Source organism: Ipomoea nil, unplaced genomic scaffold (genome assembly GCF_001879475.1).
Source record: "Ipomoea nil cultivar Tokyo-kokei standard unplaced genomic scaffold, Asagao_1.1 scaffold1099, whole genome shotgun sequence".
NCBI lineage: Eukaryota > Viridiplantae > Streptophyta > Magnoliopsida > Solanales > Convolvulaceae > Ipomoea > Ipomoea nil.
In genome coordinates, this window is record NW_017617527.1 from 44,320 (window position 1) to 61,333 (window position 17,014).

Genomic DNA, 17,014 nt, shown 5'->3' on the forward strand with positions numbered 1-17,014 from the left:
GGGACTTATTTGGATGGAGCTACGATTCATTGGCCATGGTAATTAAAATAACTCTAATGTTTAGTGTTTTGTCAAACTGATATACTATGGGCTCTTTATAAATAAAAATGTTGTTTATTTCTTTCTATTTGCCCAAAGTATAGATGTCTTAGAGTTTGCCAATTAAATTGCCAAATGGGGAGATTGTAAGTGTACAAATGATACACATTAAACCCGTTTATATTGGCTAATTTAATTGACAAAATAATTAGGGCATTTATTTGAAATTAACATATGGGCCATGGACCGTCTCCTATCAGAAGGTATGATTTTATATTTCTACACTATGATTTCAAATTGGAGGCTTTCAAAATTATGAAGAAGAATATTGATTATGGACAGTGAAGTTAATCAGCTTTGAAGAATTAAACTTGTGGTCATGATTCAATTGGAGATATGTTAATTGTGGAAAATTGTGGAATTAATCTTGCATGGGGAAAAATAAACTAATGGCCGTGATTTGGTATAGGCAAAGGAATAGCTACGATTTTGGGAAAGGTTGTTGAGTAATTAATTATATAAATGATGGGAGAGTCTGTCTTCATTTACGATTTACGAAGCTGATATATTCAAAATCTACATGCTCATTTGATTAGCTTACTTTTTATATTAATTTAAAGGGAAAGTCGAATGTGAAGATACGTGTGCTGCATTCTAATATCAATTTATAATTGAATTGATTCTTATATATTTCTTCTCATCTAAGGTGATACGTACAGTATATTAGAGGTGTGAAATCTGAGCTACTTGAACTGTACCTGGTACTGTTAAAGCTTATTGTGAAGATTGTTCTGTCATGCACGTTTCAGTCTTGAATAGGTGTTAGGAAGGGTTGTAGTGGTAAAGGCTGGAGGCCATTTCAACTTACCTCTTGTAATACTCCTTTGGTGAACATCTATAGTGGATTGGGCAAACGTAGGTTGCCTCGTAGATGTAGGAGAAGCGCTCCGAACTGCGTAACAATTCTTTTGTGTTTTTACTTTATTTTATGCTTTCTGCCTTTGTTATTTATATTTGTTGAAACAAATTTAAGTAATGAACGTAACTGGTGCATGACTTAAAAACCAAGTAAAAATATACATTACATCTTGCATTTAGGACACACTGTGCAATTTCACTTACTACTTTCTTATTACAGGTCTAATCGGAATGTTACCATTTATAATTAGGGAATGTCTGAGCCCAAGTTTGAACTAGAGACCTCTAGTGTGTGAAACTAGTGTGATAACCAATCACACCACCCTGACAAAGTACATTTTCTTTTTTCTTATTACTAATCTAATTGGAACGACACCCTTTAGAATTAGCGAAGGAGATTTTTAATTGGAGGGGTAATTAAACCCATAGTTGTGTTTTGAAAAGTTGTCAACAAAACACTAACTATGATTTTTATTCTCATTTCTAATGTGTAAACTCATGTACGAAACATACACTAAAATCTATCAAAATATAATTAAAAAAGGAAAATATTTACCAATATAATTTCAAAACATCTCCTGGTAAAAACGCTGGTGGAATGCAAAATATCATGTTTGAGCCCAGGTTTGCACTAGGGACCAGTAATGTGTTAGATTTGCGTGATTACCAACTACACAACCCAGACAACTACATTTTTTATTTATTTTTACTAATTAAATTAGAATGATACAATTTTTAATTATGGAATGTGATTTTTAATTCGAGAAGTAATTAAATCCATAATTCTGTTTTAAAAAGTTGTCAATCAAACACTAATTTCCTAGTAAAAAAAAAAGTAGAGCTTAGAAGTAAATTAACATGTCTAAGCCCAAGATTGAACTGGGGACCTCTAGCATGTAAGACTAGCATGATAACCAACTACACCACCCAAACTAGCTACATTTTTTACTTTCTTATTACAAATCTAATCGGAATGTTATTTTAATTGTAGGGGTAATCAAATCCATACATATCCTTTCAAAAAAAAAAAAATCCATACATATGTTTTATAAAGTTGTCAACCAAACACTAATTATGATCTATCAATTGTTACTATGGAGAATAATTTATAAAATCTTGGGAGAAAAAAAACGCTCTGCATCTTCCGTTTCTTCTTCGATCGTGATCGCAATCGCCGATCACCTTCTAGCTTCGTGGCCCTCTCTCTCGATCGTGTATTGAGAGAGTGATCTCCCTAGGTCTCTCTAGGTTTTTATATTGTCGATTTCTTCAATGGAGATCATCGCATCTTTCTATAGTTTTGTTCTCGTCTCTTTGCTGTTGATTCCGATCCATAACGGTGTCATGGACATTCGACATATCGAGAAACAGTGTGCCGATCTGTCACTGGTAGATGAAGAGGTTGGCGGATTGGACGCACCCGAGATCCAGGCGACTCCCGACGGGTCGATTCACCATAACCTGGTCGGCCGTCTCCTCACGGATCGGCAGGTCCGTTTCGATCACATGCAGCAGGTTCTAGTGTCTGTTTGGCGCCCGGTAATGGGAATGTACGCAGTGTCACTAGCGGACGATCTTTTCCTATTTCATTTTTCGCACCCGAAGGATCTTCAGCGCGTGGTTGATGACGGCCCGTGGTCTTTCGAAAACAATCTTTTGATTTGTGAGCAGGTTCCGATGGGTGTTCGACAGGAAGAGGTGAAGCTGGAGTCTATCCCTTTTTGGATCCAGATTCACGGCTTGCCCACTATCTATGCCTCGCCAGATTTCCTCGCCAAGATCGGGGATTATGTGGGTGTTTTCATTGCGGCTGACCCGTTCAATTTTGGTGGGGCATGGAAGAGCTACTATCGCATCCGTGTTCGACTCACTGTCTCATCTCCTTTGAATCGCCGTATGAGGCTGAAGTGCCATGATGGAACCGTATAGTGGATCACGTTCAAATATGAACGACTGAGCACCTTCTGCTATTGCTGTGGGATTTTAAGCCATTCCGACAAGTTTTGTAAAACTGTGTACGAGGAAGATGTTCTGCCGGATGCTTTTCCATTTGGCACCTGGATGCGGGCAGGGCCGAGACGCTAGGTGAAACCAATTGGGTCGAAGTGGCTACTGCAGACCCCTACCTTGTCACCAGAACAATCTACTCTTCCTCCGGCTGGGCCATTACCGGCTGTTCTAGTGGGTTTAGAAAAATCGGGTGGGTTGCAGGGGGATCTCAAACGTAGGAGGAAAAAAGGGGAATCTGAGGCGATTGACAGGGATGTGCTGATGACCGATACTACAAAAAACCATGGGCAGGCGAGTCTGGCGGACCAGACTCGCCAAGACAAATGAGTTTCATAAGCTGGAACTGCCGGGGTTTGGGTGGCACCCAGTCATTTCGCGAACTCTTGGGCGTCATGTCCAAGCAGCGACCCATGTTCGTCTTCTTGATGGAGACGAAGGCTACTGAGTTACGAGTGGAACGTGTACCTGTAAAAATGGGGTTTGATTGCAAGGTTTGTGTGGAACGATCGGGACAAGGTGGGGGCCTCGCTTTTTTCTGGAAGGGATGTTGATGCGGCGTCTTTGTTGAGCTACTCCAATAACCATATAGATATGAAGATAACTCTACTCGGACACCCACCTTGGCGGCTCACGGGTTTCTACGGGGAGTCAGACAGATCCAGACGCCACATCACGTGGGAGTTATTACGCTAGCTTAAGGAGAAATCTTCACTTCCCTGGGTTGTCGTAGGTGACTTCAACGACATTGCATGTCTGTCAGAGAAAAGAGGTATTCATTCTCACCTGACTTCGTTAATAGAAGGTTTTAATGATGCCCTGGGAGACTGTCAGCTTATTGATTTGGGGATGACAGGGGTAGATTCACATGGGAGAAAAGTCGGGGTACCGATTTGTGGGTAGAAGAACGTCTAGACAAAGCTGTGGCCACGTTAGAATGGTTGGATCTCCATGAAGAGGTTGAGGTACAGAATATTTACATGTCCTCGTCTGACCACTGTGCTCTCTCGGTGAGAACGGATGGGAGAACTGGCGGGATGATGGGGAGGTCCTTCAAGTTTGAAGCTGCATGGCTTCTGGAGGAGGGATGTGCTATGGTGGTCGGTGAAGCATGGCGGTTGTCGTTGTGTATGAATTTCCAGGACCGTTTAGCCATATGTGGTACACGGCTTTGGAAGTGGGGAAGAGAACATCACCGACGCTTTGGCAATCGTATCTAGGGGCTGCGTCGCATTCTAGCTCGCCTTAAGGAAGATCGCTCGGGTCAGGCTATCGAACAGTTTACTGCCGCGGAACATGAGCTTGAGAACCTGCTTGTTTCGGAAGAAGCATTTTGGAGACAGATATCTAAACAACTCTGGCTCAAGCTCGGCGACGCTAATACGAAGTATTTTCACAAATCTGCAATGGCGCGCCGCAAACGTAATCAACTAACACGGTTGAAAGACCCAAATGATGAATGGCAGGAGGGCGAGGCCGTGAACGCAGAGATCCTCAGGTATTATGAGTCTATTTTCTGTTCGAGTGCTTGTAGTGTCGACCTCTTCCCCCGTGTTCAATCCAAGGTGACAGCCGAGGTTAACACCTCTCTGTTACAGCCTTTCACGGTTACGGAGGTGAAAGCGGCCCTTTTTGATATGGCTCCCGATAAGGCGCCGGGACCGGATGGCATGACACCGGCCTTTTTTCAACACTTTTGGCGGGTTCTGGGACATGATTTATCTATGTTCCTTATAAAGTGTATTGAAACCAGAAGCTTTCCACCGGGTATGAATGATTCTAACATCGTTCTAATCCCCAAGAAGTCCACTCCGGTTAAAGTTTCTGATTTGTGCCCCATAGCTCTTTGCAATGTCACTTACAAAGTGCTAGCTAAGATGCTTGCGAATAGACTTAAAGAGAGTCTAGATCAAGTTGTTTCTCAATCGCAGAGCGCTTTTGTGCCGAACCGGCTTTTGACTGATAACATTTTAGTAGCCGGTGAGATCGGGCATTTTTTTGCGAAGGAAAACTGGGGGAGTGTCAGGGTGGGCTGCGCTAAAGCTAGACATGGCTAAAGCGTACGACAGGATGTAATGGAATTTTCTGGCAGGAATAATGCGGGCTTTTGGGTTTACTGATGTTTGGGTGGAAATTATAATGCGTTGCGTCACCACCGTTAATTACTCCATTTTAGTTAACGGTGTGGCTGCGGGGCGAGGTTGCCCGTCTCGGGGTATTCGGCAAGGTGACCCTCCGTCACCTTACCTCTTCATCATTTGTGCCGAGGGTCTTTCGCTTCTCTTGCAACAAGCGGAAGCACGGGGGGATATTCATGGGGTGAGGGTGGCCCGGGGAGCTCTGACCATCTCTCACCTATTCTTTGTTGATGATAGTTTACTATTTTTCAGGGCCAACCAGCACGAGGCGTTGAAAATTAAGGAATGTTTGGAGTTGTACTGCTCGGCCTCGGGGCAACTGATTAATTTTGACAAATCCAGTAATGTGTATAGTCGCAATACTCCTGATGATCAATCGTTATGCTGTGCATCCGTATGCACCATGCATGGTGCATACGGATGCCAAAACGACGTCGTTTTATTAAAACACGCGCGTCTCCCCTTTAAAAAAAATTCAGGTTCGATTCCCAGCAACAACATTATATTGTTCATTCATTCTGGAATTTTAGTTCATAGATTATGGAATTATAGTTCATTGATTATGGAATTATAGTTCATCAATTATGGAATTGTAGTTCATCGATTCTGAAATTTTAGTTTATAGATTATGGAATTTTAGTTCATTCATTCTGGAATTTTTAGTTCATAGATTAGATTATGGAATTCTTATGTTGTTGCTGGGAATCGAACCTGAATTTTTTTTAAGGGGAGACACGCGTTTTATTAAAACGACGTCGTTTTTGCATCCGTGATGCACAGCATAATTTGCCCCTGATGATATGCGTACGTTGGTCTCGGGTCTGGTGGGGGTGCATGAAGCCCAGGACCTGGGTCGTTACCTGGGTTTGCCGTCAGTTCTGGGCCGTAACAAAATAGCGGTATTCAGGTATATTGAGGAGAACATTCGAGCACGGATTGTGTCATGGCAACATAGGTTCCTATCCAGAGCAGGACAGGAAGTTCTTCTGAAAAGTATAGCTCAGTCATTACCTATTTTTACTATGTCAGTGTTTCAACTGCCTTTGCGTGTATGTGACACCTTGGAGAAAATGTTTAACCGATATTGGTGGGGTGGAGGAAGTCACAGGAATCGAGGGATACACTAGTTGAGTTGGGACAGATTATGCAAGCCAAAATCACTCGGGGGGCTAGGTTTCAAGAAGTTACATGATTTCAACATTGCCTTGTTGGCGAAACAACGATGGCGCTTGCTGACACAACCAGATACGTGAGCTCTTCGTCGCAGATGATATTCACAGAATTCTTGCCACTCCGATTAGCACCCACCTGATGGATTGTTGGAGATGGCCAGGAGATGTGCGAGGCAGCTACTCCGTTCAACAAGGGTACCGTTTACTTGCTCGGGAGCGTACACAGGTGGAAGCAGATGGTGCGTTTAAAGCTTGGAAAGAACTTTCGGCACTGCCAATCCCGCCTAAGGTGAGGAACTTCTTATGGCGCTGTGCTCGCAATGTTCTTCCGATTCGCGATAACCTTCGTTCGAAGAGGGTGTGGATTGGAGGGGGTTGTCCGCTATGTGGCCATGATATGGAGACTATGGCTCACCTGTTCTGTGAATGTAGCTTTGCAAAACAGGTCTGGGATAGGGATGACATCCTGCAAGGGAAATAATTCCTCGCTTATATGGATGCTACTTTAGGCGCCTCGTTGGTTCATTAAGCGGTTATTTTGGCTGGTGTTTTCTAGGCGATCTGGCAGGCAAGAAATGAAGCAGTATGGCACGACAAACCTCCAGCAGCGGCGTCAACTCAGGAGCTTATGATCCGAATGCGGACGTTATGGCACACGACTTACGTCACACCGCGGTGCGCTCCTAGGGGCCTGGATATTCAAGACCAATGGACACCGCCGTCGGCAAATACACTCAAGTGTAATGTTGATGCTGCCATCTTCGAAGACGGCTCGGGCTTTGGTGCGGTAATCCGTGACGGAGACGGCCTATTCATTGCGGCAAAGTTGGGACGGCTTGACGGGGAGAGCGATCCTTTTGCAGCCGAGGTTCTTGCGATCAAGGAAGCTTTAACATGGATAAAGGAACAGGGTTTAAACAATATCACTTTGGAATCAGACTGTTTGCTTTCTTTGTAACGCTTTTATTTCTAATTCTGTTGATTTTTCTTATGTTGGTTTATTTGTAAAGCAGTGTCGGTTGATTTCTAAGGACATTGGGACTGTGCATGTCTCCCAAGTCAAGAGATCAGCGAATCGCGTAGCTCATGAAATAGCTCGGGCGACCGGTTCTATGGCTGGCTCGGAAGTGTGGACTCAGTATCCACTCAGTTGTATTTTTATTCTCATTTCTAATGTGTAAACTCATATACAAAACATACACTAAAATCTATCAAAATATAATTAAGAAAGGAAAATACTTACCAATATAATTTCAAAACATCTCCTTGTAAAAACGCAGGTGGAAAGCAAAATAACATGTTTGAGCCCAGGTTTGCACCAGGGACCACTAATGTGTTAGATTTGCGTGATAACCAACTACACCACCCAGACAACTACATTTTTTATTTTCTTTTGACTAATTAAATTAGAATGACACGATTTTTAATTATGGAATGAGATTTTTAATTCGAGAAGTAATTAAATCCATAGTTGTGTTTTAAAAATTTGTCAACCAAACACTAATTTCCAAGTAAAAAAAGAAGAGCTTAAAAGTAAATTAACATGTCTAAGCCCGGGTTTGAACTGGGGACCTCTAGTGTGTGACCCAGACAAGCTATATTTTCTACTTTCTAATTACAAATCTAATCGGAATGTTACCGTTTATAATTTGGGAATGTGATTTTTAATTGTAGGGGTAATTAAATCCATACTAGTGTTTTATAAAGTTGTCAACCAAACACTATGATTTTTATTCTCATTTCTAATGTGTCAACTCATGTACGAAACATACACTAAAATCTATCAAAATATAATTAAAAAGGAAAATTCTTACCATTATAATTTGAAAAGATCTCCGGGTAAAAACGCAGCTACATAGAAAAATAACATGTTTGAGCCTAGGTTTGCACTAGGGACTACTAATGTGTCAGATTTGCGTGATAGCCAAATACACCACCCAGACAACTACATTTTCTATTTTCATTTTACTAATTAAATTAGAATGATACGATTTTTAATTATGGAATGAGATTATTAATTCGAGACGTAATTAAATCCATAGTTATGTTTTAAAAAGTTGTCAACCAAACACTAATTTCCTTATAAAAAAAAGAAGAGCTTAGAATTAAATCAACATGTCTAAGAAAAGGTTTGAACTAGGGACCTATAATGTGTGAGATTACTGAGATAACCAACTACACCACGCAAACAAGCTACATTTTCTACTTTCTTATTACAAATCTAATCGGAATGTTACCGTTTATAAATAGGGAATGTTATTTTTAATTGTAGGGGTCATCAAATCCATACATGTGTTTTGTAAAGTTGTCAACCAAACACTAACTATGAGTTTTATTCTTATTTCTAATGTGTAAACTCATGTACGAAACATACACTAAAATCTATCAAAATATAATTAAGAAAGGAAAATACCTACCAATATAATTTCAAAACATCTCCTTGTAAAAACGCAGGTGGAAAGCAAAATAACATGTTTTAACCCAGGTTTGCACTAGGGACCACTAATGTGTTAGATTTGCGTGATAACCAACTACACCACCCAGACAACTACATTTTTTATTTTCGTTTTACTAATTGAATTAGAATGATGCGATTTTTAATTATGGAATGAGATTTTTAATTCGAGAAGTAATTAAATCCATAGATGTGATTTAAAACGTTGTCAACCAAACACTAATTTACTTGTAAAAAAAGAAGAGCTTAAAAGTAAATTAACATGTCTAAGCCCAGGTTTTAACAGGGGACCTCTAGTGTGTGTGACTAGCATGATAAACAACTACACCACCCACACAAGCTACATTTTCTACTTTCTTATTACAAATCTAATCGGAATGTTACCGTTTATAATTAGGGAATGTGATTTTTAATTGTAGGGGTAATCAAATCCATACTTGTGTTTTATAAAGTTGTCAACCAAACACTAACTATGATTTTTATTCTCATTTCTAATTTGTCAACTCATGTACGAAACATACACTAATATCTATCAAAATATAATTAAGAAAGGAAAATACCTACCAATATAATTTCAAAACATCTCCTTGTAAAAACGCAGGTGGAAAGCAAAATAACATGTTTTAACCCAGGTTTGCACTAGGGACTACTAATGTGTTAGATTTGCGTGATAACCAAATACACCACCCAGACAACTACATTTTCTATTTTCATTTTACTAATTAAATTAGAATGATACGATTTTTAATTATGGAATGAGATTTTTAATTCGAGAAATAATTAAATCCATAGTTATGTTTTAAAAAGTTGTCAACCAAACACTAATTTCATAGTAAAAAAAAAGAAGAGCCTAGAAGTTAATTATAACACGTATAAACCCAGGTTTGAACTGGGGACCTATAGTGTGTGAGATTACTGTGATAACCAACTACACCACACAAATAAGCTACATTTTCTACTTTCTTATTACAAATCTAATCGGAATGTTACCGTTTCTAAATAGGGAATGTTATTTTTAATTGTAGGGGTCATCAAATCCATACTTGTGTTTTGTAAAGTTGTCAACCAAACACTAACTATGATTTTTATTCTCATTTCTAATGTGTAAACTCATTTACGAAACATACACTAAAATATATCAAAATATAATTAAGAAACGAAAATACCTACCAATATAATTTCAAAACATCTCCTTGTAAAAACGCAGGTGGAAAGCAAAATAACATGTTTTAACCCAGGTTTGCACTAGGGACCACTAATGTGTTAGATTTGCGTGATAACCAACTACACCACCCAGACAACTACATTTTTTATTTTCGTTTTACTAATTGAATTAGAATGATGCGATTTTTAATTATGGAATGAGATTTTTAATTCGAGAAGTAATTAAATCCATAGATGTGATTTAAAACGCTGTCAACCAAACACTAATTTCCTTGTAAAAAAAGAAGAGCTTAAAAGTAAATTAACATGTCTAAGCCCAGGTTTTAACAGGGGACCTCAAGTGTGTGTGACTTGCATGATAACCAACTACACCACCCACACAAGCTACATTTTCTACTTTCTTATTACAAATCTAATCGGAATGTTATCGTTTATAATTAGGGAATGTGATTTTTAATTGTAGGGGTAATCAAATCCATACTTGTGTTTTATAAAGTTGTCAACCAAACACTAACTATGATTTTTATTTTGATTTCTAATGTGTCAACTCATGTACGAAACATACACTAATATCTATCAAAATATAATTAAAAAGGAAAATTCTTACCATTATAATTTGAAAAGATCTCCAGGTAAAAACGCAGCTACAAAGAAAAATAACACGTTTGAGCACAGGTTAGCACTAGGGACTACTAATGTGTTAGATTTGCGTGATAACCAAATACACCACCCAGACAACTACATTTTCTATTTTCATTTTACTAATTAAATTAGAATGATACGATTTTTAATTATGGAATGAGATTTTTAATTCGAGAAGTAATTAAATCCATAGTTATGTTTTAAAAAGTTGTCAACCAAACGCTAATTTCATAGTAAAAAAAAAAAAGAAGAGCCTAGAAGTTAATTATAACATGTATAATAAACCCAGGTTTGAACAGGGGACCTATAGTGTGTGAGATTACTGTGATAACCAACTACACCACACAGACAAGCTACATTTTCTACTTTCTTATTACAAATCTAATCGGAATATTACCATTTCTAAATAGGGAATGTTATTTTTAATTGTAGGGGTCATCAAATCCATACTTGTGTTTTGTAAAGTTGTCAACCAAACACTAACTATGATTTTTCTTCTCATTTCTAATGTGTAAACTCATGTACGAAACATACACTAAAATCTATCAAAATATAATTAAGAAAGGAAAATACCAATCAATATAATTTCAAAACATCTCCGTGTAAAAACGCAGGTGGAAAGCAAAATAACATGTTTGAACCCAGGTTTGCACTAGGGACCACTAATGTGTTAGATTTGCGTGATAACCAACTACACTACCCAGACAACTACATTTTTTATTTTCGTTTTACTAATTGAATTAGAATGATGCGATTTTTAATTATGGAATGAGATTTTTAATTCGAGAAGTAATTAAATCCATAGATGTGATTTAAAACGCTGTCAACCAAACACTAATTTCCTTGTAAAAAAAGAAGAGCTTAAAAGTAAATTAACATGTCTAAGCCCAGGTTTTAACTGGGGACCTCTAGTGTATGTAACTAGCATGATAAACAACTACACCACCCACACAAGCCACATTTTCTACTTTCTTATTACAAATCTAATCGGAATGTTACCGTTTATAATTAGGGAATGTGATTTTTAATTGTAGGGGTAATCAAATCCATACTTGTGTTTTATAAAGTTGTCAACCAAACACTAACTATGATTTTTATTCTCATTTCTATTGTGTCAACTCATGTACGAAACATACACTAATATCTACCAAATTATAATTAAAAAGGAAAATTCTTACCATTATAATTTGAAAAGATCTCCAGGTAAAAACGCAGCTGCAAAGAAAAATAACATGGTTGAGCCCAGGTTTGCACTAGGGACTACTAATGTGTTAGATTTGCGTGATAACCAAATACACCACCCAGACAACTACATTTTCTATTTTCATTTTACTAATTAAATTAGAATGATACGATTTTTAATTATGGAATGAGATTTTTAATTCGAGAAGTAATTAAATCCATAGTTATTTTTTAAAAAGTTGTCAACCAAACACTAATTTCATAGTAAAAAAAAGAAGAGCCTAGAAGTTAATTATAACACGTATAAACCCAAGTTTGAACTGGGGACCTATAGTGTGTGAGATTACTGTGATAACCAACTACACCACACAGACAAGCTACATTTTCTACTTTCTTATTACAAATCTAATCGGAATATTACCGTTTATAAATAGGGAATGTTATTTTTAATTGTAGGGTTCATCAAATCCATACTTGTGTTTAATAAAGTTGTCAACCAAACACTAACTATGATTTTTCTTCTCAATTCTAATGTGTGAACTCATATACGAAACATACACTAAAATCTCTCAAAATATAATTAAGAAAGGAAAATAATTACCAATATAATTTCAAAACATCTCCTGGTAAAAACGCAGGTGGAAAGCAAAATAAAATTTTTGAGCCCAGGTTTGCACTAGGGACCACGAATGTGTTAGATTTGCGTGATAACCAACTACACCACCCAGACAACTACATTTTTTATTTTCTTTTTACTAATCAAAGTAGAATGATACGATTTTTAATTATGCAATGAGATTTTTAATTCGAGAAGTAATTAATTCCGTAATTGTGTTTTAAAAAGTTGTCAACCAAACACTAATTTCCTAGTAAAAAAAGAAGAGCTTAAAACTAAATTAACATGTCTAAGCCCAAGTTTGAACTAGGAACCTCTAGTGTGTGGAACTAGCATGATAACCAACTACACCAGACAAGCTACATTTTCTACTTTCTTATTACAAATCTAATCAGAATGTTACCGTTTATAAATAGGGAATGTTATTTTTAATTGTAGGGGTCATCAAATCCATACTTGTGTTTTATAAAGTTGTCAACCAAACACTAACTATGATTTTTATTCTCATTTCTAATGTGTAAACTCATGTACGAAACATACACTAAAATCTAACAAAGTATAATTAAGAAAGGCAAATACTTACCAATATAATTTCAAAACATCTCCTGGTAAAAACGCAGGTGGAAAGCAAAATAACATGTTTGAGCCCAGGTTTGCACTAGAGACCACTAATGTGTTAGATTTGCGTGATAACCAACTACACCACCCATTCAACTACATTTTTTATTTTCTTTTTACTAATTCAAGTAGAATGATACGATTTTTAATTATGGAATGAGATTTTTAATTCGAGAAGCAATTAAATCCATACTTGTGTTTTAAAAACTTGTCAACCAAACACTAATTTCCTAGTAAAAAAAGAAGAGCTTAAAAGTAAATTAACACGTCTAAGCCCAGGTTTGAATTGGGGACCTCTAGAGTGTGAGACTATCATGATAACCAACTTCACTACCAAGACAAGCTACATTTTCAACTTTCTTACTACAAATCTTATCGGAATATTATTGTTTATAATTAGGGAATGTGATTTTTCATTGTAGGGGTAATCAAATCCACACTTGTGTTTTATAAAGTTGTCAACCAAACACTAACTATGATTTTTATTCTCATTTCTAATGTGTCAACTCATGTACGAAACATACTCTAAAATCTATCAAAATATCATTAAAAAGGAAAATACTGGCCATTATAATTTAAAAAGATCTCCGGGTAAAAACGCAGCTGCAAAGCAAAATAACATGTTTGAGCCTAGGTTTGCACAGGGGACCGGGACCACTGAAGTGTTAGATTTTCGTGATAACCAACTACACCACCCAGACAACTACATTTTCTTTTTTCATTTTACTAATTAGATTAGATTGATACGATTTTTAATTATGAAATGAGATTTTAATTCGAGAAGTAATTAAATTCATAGTTATGTTTTAAAAAGTTGTCAACCTAACACTAATTTCCTAGTAAAAAAAAAGAAGAGCTTAGAAGTAAATAAACATGTCTAAGCCCAGGTTTGACTTGGGGACCTCAACTGTGTGAGATAAGTGTGATAACCAACTACACCACCCAGACAAGCTACATTTTCTACTTTATTATTACAAATCTAATCATAATATTACCGTTTATAAATAGGGAATGTTATTTTCAATTGTAGGGTTCATCAAATCCATACTTGTGTTTAATAAAGTTGTCAACCAAACACTAACTATGATTTTTCTTCTCATTTCTAATGTGTGAACTCATGTACGAAACATACACTAAAATCTCTCAAAATATAATTAAGGAAGGAAAATAATTACCAATATAATTTCAAAACATCTCCTGGTAAAAACGCAGGTGGAAAGCAAAATAAAATTTTTGAGCCCAGGTTTGCACAAGGGACCACTAATGTGTTAGATTTGCGTGATAACCAACTACACCACCCAGACAACTACATTTTTTATTTTCTTTTTACTAATTAAAGAAGAATGATACGATTTTTAATTATGCAATGAGATTTTTAATTCAAGAAGTAATTAATTCCGTAATTCTGTTTTAAAAAGTTGTCAACCAAACACTAATTTCCGAGTAAAAAAAGAAGAGCTTAAAACTAAATTAACATGTCTAAGCCCAAGTTTGAACTAGGAACCTCTAGTGTGTGGAACTAGCATGATAACCAACTACACCACCAAGACAAGCTACATTTTCTACTTTCTTATTACAAATCTAATCAAAATGTTACCGTTTATAAATAAGGAATGTTATTTTTAATTGTAGGGGTCATCAAATCCATACTTGTGTTTTATAAAGTTGTCAACCAAACACTAACTATGATTTTTATTCTCATTTCTAATGTGTAAACTCATGTACGAAGCATACACTAAAATCTAACAAAGTATAATTAAGAAAGGCAAATACTTACCAATATAATTTCAAAACATCTCCTGGTAAAAACGCTGGTGGAAAGCAAAATAACATGTTTGAGCCCAGGTTTGCACTAGAGACCACTAATGTGTTAGATTTGCGTGATAACCAACTACACCACCCAGTCAACTACATTTTTTATTTTCTTTTTACTAATTAATGTAGAATGATACGATTTTTAATTATGGAATGAGATTTTTAATTCGAGAAGCAATTAAATCCATACTTGTGTTTTAAAAAGTTGTCAACCAAACACTAATTTCCTAGTAAAAAAAGAAGAGCTTAAAAGTAAATTAACATGTCTAAGCCCAGGTTTGAACTGGGGACCTCTAGAGTGTGAGACTATCATGATAACTAACTACACTCCCAAGACAAGCTACATTTTCTACTTTCTTACTACAAATCTAATCGGAATATTACTTTATATAATTAGGGAATGTGATTTTTAATTGTAGGGGTAATCAAATCCTTACTTGTGTTTTATAAAGTTGTCAACCAAACACTAACTATGATATTTATTCTCATTTCTAATGTGTCAACTCGTGTACGAAACATACACTAAAATCTATCAAAATATAATTAAAAAGGAAAATACTGACCATTATAATTTAAAAAGATCTCCGGGTAAAAACGCAGCTGCAAAACAAAATAACATGTTTGAGCCTAGGTTTGCACAGGGGACCGGGACCACTAAAGTGTTAGATTTTCGTGATAACCAACTACACCACCCAGACAACTACATTTTCTTTTTTCATTTTACTAATTAGATTAGATTGATACGATTTTTAATTATGAAATGAGTTTTTTAATTCGAGAAGTAATTAAATTCATAGTTATGTTTTAAAAAGTTGTCAACCTAACACTAATTTCCTAGTAAAAAAAAAAAAAGAAGAGCTTAGAAGTAAATAAACATGTCTAAGCCCAGGTTTGACATGGGGACCTCTATTGTGTGAGATAAGTGTGATAACCAACTACACCTCCCAAACAAGCTACATTTTCAACTTTATTATTACAAATCTAATCAGAATATTACCGTTTATAAATAGGGAATTTTATTTTTAATTGTAGGGTTCATCAAATCCATACTTGTGTTTAATAAAGTTGTCAACCAAACACTAGTTATGATTTTTCTTCTCATTTCTAATGTGTGAACTCATGTACGAAACATACACTAAAATCTCTCAAAATATAATTACCAATATAATTTCAAAACATCTCCTGGTAAAAACGCAGGTGGAAAGCAAAATAACATGTTTGAGCCCAGGTTTGCACTAGAGACCACTAATGTGTTAGATTTGCGTGATAACCAACTACACCACCCAGTCAACTACATTTTTTATTTTCTTTTTACTAATTAAAGTAGAATGATACGATTTTTAATTATGGAATGAGATTTTTAATTCGAGAAGTAATTAATTCCATAGTTGTGTTTTAAAAAGTTGTCAACCAAACACTAATTTCCTAGTAAAAAAAGAAGAGCTTAAAAATAAATTAACATGTCTAAGCCCAAGTTTGAACTGGGAACCTCTAGTGTGTGAAACTAGCATGATAACCAACTACACCACCAAGAAAAGCTACATTTTCTACTTTCTTATTACAAATCTAATCAGAATGTTTCCGTTAATATATAGGAAATGTTATTTTTAATTGTAGGGGTCATCAAATCCATACTTGTGTTTTATAATGTTGTCAACCAAACACTAACTATGATTTTTATTCTCATTTCTAATGTGTAAACTCATGTACGAAACATACACTAAAATCTATCAAAGTATAATTAAAAAGGAAAATACTGACCATTATAATTTCAAAAGATCTCCGGGTAAAAACGCAGCTGCAAAGCAAAATAACATGTTTGAGCCTAGGTTTGCAAAGGGGACCGGGACCACTAAAGTGTTAGATTTTCGTGATAACCAACTACACCACCCAGACAACTACATTTTCTTTTTTCATTTTACTAATTAGATTAGATTGATACGATTTTTAATTATGAAATGAGATTTGTAATTCGAGAAGTAATTAAATTCATAGTTATGTTTTAAAAATTTGTCAACCTAACACTAATTTCCTAGTAAAAAAAAAAAAGAAGAGCTTAGAAGTAAATAAACATGTCTAAGCCTAGGTTTGACTTGGGGCCATCTACTGTGTGAGATAAGTGTGATAACCAACTACACCACCCAAACAAGCTACATTTTCTACTTTATTATTACAAATCTAATCAGAATATTACCGTTTACAAATAGGGAATGTTATTTTTAATTGTAGGGTTCATCAAATCCATACT

The 17,014-nt window shown here is 36.1% G+C and overlaps 3 non-coding genes across 3 annotated transcripts; all 3 read right to left on the minus strand.

The window, feature by feature from the left end:
• Positions 1 to 1,816: 1,816 nt before the first annotated feature.
• On the minus strand, positions 1,817 to 1,890 carry TRNAV-UAC. The gene has a single exon. It is a non-coding gene; the product is annotated as a tRNA-Val (tRNA).
• A 12,537-nt stretch (positions 1,891 to 14,427) lies between these two features.
• On the minus strand, positions 14,428 to 14,501 carry TRNAV-CAC. Its single transcript has one exon. It is a non-coding gene; the product is annotated as a tRNA-Val (tRNA).
• A 1,726-nt stretch (positions 14,502 to 16,227) lies between these two features.
• Positions 16,228 to 16,301, minus strand: TRNAV-CAC. Its single transcript has one exon. It is a non-coding gene; the product is annotated as a tRNA-Val (tRNA).
• Positions 16,302 to 17,014: the final 713 nt, after the last annotated feature.